This window comes from Schistocerca serialis, chromosome 1 (assembly GCF_023864345.2).
Source record: "Schistocerca serialis cubense isolate TAMUIC-IGC-003099 chromosome 1, iqSchSeri2.2, whole genome shotgun sequence".
Taxonomy (NCBI): Eukaryota; Metazoa; Arthropoda; class Insecta; order Orthoptera; family Acrididae; genus Schistocerca; species Schistocerca serialis.
In genome coordinates, this window is record NC_064638.1 from 37797118 (window position 1) to 37803027 (window position 5910).

Here is a 5910-nt window from a genome sequence, read left to right on the forward strand (position 1 = left end):
CAGCTTATCTATATGTAGTGGATTTCTTTCTTGCAGTTTGGAACTCAACTAAAATAAATGTTCCTGGCATGATTTGTTCCACAGCTCGTTCCGAACCTGTAACTTCTTGGGAACTGGGTGTCAGCAGGACATCAGGATATAATTCCTCATCACTCATCTCAGAATCTGTGTAGATTAGTGAATATATGTTGAGTGAAAGTGGAAGAACCTCCACTTTCTCTAAATCTGATTTTAGGAAAGTTCTACCCATACTAGGTTACAGGTACTGTAACTGTTGAAGTAATGCTTGCTGTGAATATCTTTTATTTTTTTAACAGCTTTCCAGCGTCCATCCAGAAGGTCTCTGTTTTCATCAATATGATCTTTTGTCAGAAGAAGAAAGTTTATTCCAGAAACAGATGATTTGGCACAGTCTAAAAATTCCTGTGCATAGCTGATGATGACTTTCCTTTTCTTAACTTTATTCCAAACAGCCCCTTTTGCTACAGTTCCAGTGCCATACACTGCCCCTTTCCCACGTGGTGTTGCAAAGAAAAACCATTCTCCAGACACTCATAAGTCTTGCATCATATAGCAGAGGTTAGAAATGGTGAATTTGTTCTTAAATTGACCTGTGCAACAATCAGAAAAAATTCGTATTGAGATCAAATTGGGAAGCTCTTGTTTCAGCTAACTTATTATAATCTTCAAACATGCATAAACTGAGTACTTGTCATGGTACAGTTCATCGCTCACAACTGCAAATGACTGTAGCCCTGTTTTCATCCAAACACAAATAGTGACCACTGTAATCTGTGTATGACTCCAGTGGACACTTTGTATCTCGTCTTGTGCCAGTGTTACACAGTTTTCTGCAAAATCTATTTGCAATATCACTTCATCATCACTAACTGATGCTTTCACAGTCTTGAAAGCTCCAGATTGCATCCTTTTGACAAAGAAGTGCTCCTTGAACGTTTTTAGTTGAGACTGAAGTTCAGAGAGAGCTTCACAACGTGTTCCACTGGTAGTGATCTGTTTAGGGTGACACTCATGTTCGGTCCATTTTCTCCAAGATATTATGTCACACAAATCAAACTTTCCATCTATTAATGTGTGCAAATTTATGATGCATTTCTTGCATTGACTTCTCATGCATATTTCACTTTCTACATCACAGCAAACAAGATTCATAAGGTGAGTGTGAGTAGCAGGGAAACTAGCCATTTTTTTGTGAATGGCTTCAATGGTGAAGTTGAAGTTAGCATTATATCTGCACATGCATACATTGTGAGGCATTTGAGACGTTAGAACTACATTTTTAGGCCGCAACTCGTAGAATTTTGAAATCTTGATATCAATATCTAGATTGTCTTGCTTCAAAAGAAAAAAATGCTTCCTTATCTGTCATATTCATGTGACGTTTCTGCAAGTTAACTCTTTTCCCAGTTTCATGGTCTGCAGTAGACTTTACATCCTTTATACCAGGTTTCTGCCTGCTGATTTCATCATTTGTGAAAAATTTTTGTATATTGAGCAGACTATACCCTGTAAGTTTACGAGACGTTTTCTTCACTACTGGGAAAATCTGCTTTACTACCTTTTTAGGTAACCTTTCACTTACAAGCTGTTTTATTACTGCTGATTTTTTGAGGGGCTTGAAGGAAGCACCTTCTTTACCCGAGAAACAGCTTTTCCACGGGACTGAGGACATTTATATGATCCTAACTGGGAAATACAGGTCTCAGACTGATCTTCAATTAATACGGATTTTAGTTTAAGTCTGTACTTCCTTTTTCTTTCAGCTTTCTTCTTTCGATATTCCAATAACATTTTTCCCTGGAGGATACCTTCATCTTCATATTTTCCCTTCTTCTTTTATCCTGCTCTCTTTCTTTTTCTTTCTGGACGTTGTACATTCTGGTATCTTTCTTCAGTTTTTCTCGAAGTTTTCTCATACGCTCTGCTGATGTTGTTTTCCTCATTTTCTGAATAAATACTAAGTTTTTATTTAGTGTAAACCATCAAAGCACTTGTCATATCAACCAATTTAACTTAACAATAACAAGAAGTGTTAAGTGGTTTAGATTTGAGTAACATCCAAAACACTGTCACGGGTGGAAGACTACTTCTTTTAACGTATTTATAAATGATCATTTACAACTTAGAAGGTGCCTTATGGTTCATTGGATGCTTTTATTTGTTTTTCTTACCCCTAACCTAAAATATATAGAATTACTATAATTTCTGAGTTAGAAGGTAAACTTTTTCATGTTTTTTGTCACGGGTGGGACACTAAATAAATAGTAACTTTTGTGAATTAGCTGCATACTTAACAACTTACCTTTCTTTAAAAACTGAAGTTTGTCAGAAAGATAAGTTTCTGCTCTTGAAATTTAACAATTAAAACAACAACAATTGCTGCAACCAAATTTAAACAGCTGCCAACACAAAAAGCAAACCTTTTGTTTTCCATCCTCATCTGTAGAATCGCCATATTTGTTTAACTATATTTCCTCATCTAATTATTTAATTTTTATAATTTTTTTCAGGCAGTAAAATTCAACTTTGTTGATTCGAAAAACTATGACATTGTTAAATTTGGAATTTTTTTAAAAAATAAGCCTGAGGCTCAGTTTGGCATGGAATGACCCTCAGAATAGTGCGTCTAATATTGTTTCCTGGAAAACGGCAAATATTTACCATCATCCCCTGTTTCATTTGCATTCACAGTATTGACTTGACTCTTAACGCAACACTGAGTGTGTACCGGCAGCCTATCGTTACTATATGCACGCGTACCGATAGTTTCTGAAGCAATTCTGGACGCTGACCTGCAGACGAGTAACTCATTGCGTTATTCAGTCTTGTTGAAGCCGTAAGTGAGTGCCGTATCGTAAATGAAGTATTCAAGAAAAATCATAAAAGTTCATCTTTCAATACGGGGAAAAAGTATTTTGAACTGATGGTAAAATACTATCATGTAAACGGTGCCACATAAAGGCAACTCACGTAACGTTCAGCAGCATCTTCTAACAGGAAAACATAAACGTTCAGTATGACGGATTGAAAATGAAAAACTCACTACACCAAATGCTTCTAGAGGTATCCTGCCAATTTTATCCACCATTCTGTGAAGAGTTTCGCACAGCTTTCCTCTTTGCTAACGTTTCCTAAAGTAAACTGGACCATCAAAAATTTCGTGAAGTTTTAGAAAAATACCCATTAAGTAAGAACAATATCAAATTCCATAGTTTAGCTTGCTTTTAGTGTGCATTTTATTCTTAAAAAAATGGTCCTTTATCGTAGATTGACCTACTTATTTCAAAACAGAAATTTTATGTTTTAATTTTGTTAGGTCATATTTCTTATCTTATTTTACATGATTTTGTAAATTTATGGTAATAATAATAGATATTTTGTGTTTCTTATGATGATTTTTCCATGATAAAGATATGTACGCTAATTTAAGCGCGTATAAGCATCGGCCTCGGTAGCGCAGTAGGCAGCGCGTAAGTCTCATAATCTTAAGGTCGTGAGTTCGATCCTCACCCGGGGCATTTCATTTTAACCACAACATTTACATGGGAATATGTCTAGTGTACCATTTTCTATAATACGTATGTTTCCTCTGTGCGCCTCTCGTACATAGCAGGGTTAGTTTGTCGGATGGGTAGTGGACTCGCATGATAATATACTAAAACTTACAGAAACAGTACAATTCTATGAAGAAATACATAAATATCTAAATAAAACAAACAATAAGGAGACTTTCAGCGGGGGATTTAAATAACAGAATTTGAAAAGTCCTAGTTCCTAATTTACTAGCTAAAGAAATCTACATTTAACGAATTGAAGGTAACAAACGCTTTCTTTAAGAGGAAAGACTTCCACAAATTTACATGGTCTGCAGGAGGTCATCGTTCACTGACCGTAAGTTAGCTGTAACAATGATAGGCACTTTCGAGTATCGGGAGATAGGAATGTAAATACAGATCATTACTTCATAAATTCAAAGTTGCAGCTATGATCAAGTTGGAGAAAGTAATCAATAAGAAATAAAAATAAACATTAAACCATTTTAAACAAAATGTTTAGGATACACATGTTGTAAGAAGAGAGGTTGAGAAATGTATATGAGGACAGACTCTCACAACTGTTCGGTGAAATACCCACTAGTAAAGGCGTAAGAAGAGTGGTCTGATATTAAAAGCGCTGTTCGTAAACACATAGCAAGTGAAGTCCTATGAGAAAAAAAAAAAAAGACATAGAACCACTCGTTACAGAGGCTTAAAAACGAAGATGTATGGAAAGCCATAAACGATGCCGAGGAAGCGTATAATGAATACTTACAGAAGAAATCATTTGACGCTTAAGTAAAGAAATGAAGAAAAGCGATGGTAAGATCAACACATGCGACATAGTGGGACATGTTTATAAGCGAAGCTGAATGTGATCTCTGTAGGAGACAACAAATAGCAGACACATTAACTATTCTATTACCACTGGGTCACTATGATCCCATAAGCACATTTGCAATACACGTCTTCCTGTTCTTAAAACTATGATTTTCAAAACATATGACTTTCTCCCTCTGAGTTAACTGTGTCCAGAGATGTTTTGTTCCGCTTTATATTTGCAACTCATTTTCTTTTGTGTGTTGAATGTAACGTTATGAAAATAAAATGGTGATTGTTGCGTTGCACGGCTGGTGTACAGAACACTTGCAATAATGAAAATAACATTTAGCACTTCTTTTTGTACCAGTTGTTAGGATCTTTGGCCACAGCCGCTGTTGTGTGTAATCTCAGTTGTTGTTAGTGTTTCGCATCAGCATATTGTGGAATTACAATATGAGTAGAAAACGGTTGAATCGTCCTGCAAATAGAAACGAAGAAGAGGATTTCACCGAAATTTCATCTGATGGCAGTGGAGAGATTTATGCTGTTATTTCTGAAGGCAGTGAATCGAATGAAGTTCCCGTTGATGATGTAGGAGATTTGGAATTATTGTTCCTGAAGCTGACGACGTTTTCAGGTAAGTATGTTTCATCAGACATTTTTGTTTACAACAGAATAATAATAATAAGAAGAAGAAGAAGAAGAAGAAAGAAGCCGGCCGCTGTGGCCAAAGCGGTTCTAGGCACTTCAGTCCGAAACCGTGCTGCTGCTATGGTCGCAGCTTCGAATCCTGCCTCGGGCATGGATGTTTGTGATTTCATTAGGTTAGTTAGGTTTAAGTAGTTCTAAGTCTAGGGGAGTGATGACCTCATATGTTAGGCCTAAGTCCTATAGTGCTTAGAGCCATTTGAACCATCAGAAAGAATAAAATGTAAGCAAATATCTGAAATAGCAATCCTGTTGTTTTCAGGTCCAGAAATGCAAAGAAATAAGGTGACAATATTCTGTTAGATTACGCGGGAGGCAGCCAAAGCATAAACATACAGGAGACAGCTCTAGGTCGAACTCGGCAAATCTAAGGTATGTGAATACTGTGCAATCAGCATCTCAATTATACAGGGTTAGGCAGCTAAGACAGGCCACACCAAGTATATTCAAAGTCAATAAATACATCGAGGTGCGGCATTTTCCTGTGGCATTTGAAAGAAGCTTCTAAGAGCACTTCAGTGCGTGGGACTCGACCAAATAGCATCAAGATAACGGCGCCGCAAACCACTGTCCCATTCTCAGGAGAACGGGTTGTACTAACATCTGCCCTGTTACACAAACACGTAACTCAGGTATGGTTCGTGTATGTATTAGCACCTTTGTCACACCAAATGCTCAAAATGTTCACCTTGAGCATTGCTGCGCGCTATAACGTAATTCTAGAGAAACAACACTGCTCGTTGAATTTCACCTGGAGTTAGCGGCAGTACAGGCCTGTGTGTCATATAATGGCTTTTCACGCCTCCTGGAGTCGTCACTGTTT

At 37.0% G+C, this 5910-nt stretch overlaps 1 non-coding gene across 1 annotated transcript; it reads left to right on the plus strand.

The window, feature by feature from the left end:
* Window positions 1-3466: 3466 nt before the first annotated feature.
* Trnam-cau (transfer RNA methionine (anticodon CAU)) lies at window positions 3467-3539 on the plus strand. The gene has a single exon. It is a non-coding gene; the product is annotated as a tRNA-Met (tRNA).
* The last annotated feature ends 2371 nt before the right edge of the window (window positions 3540-5910 follow it).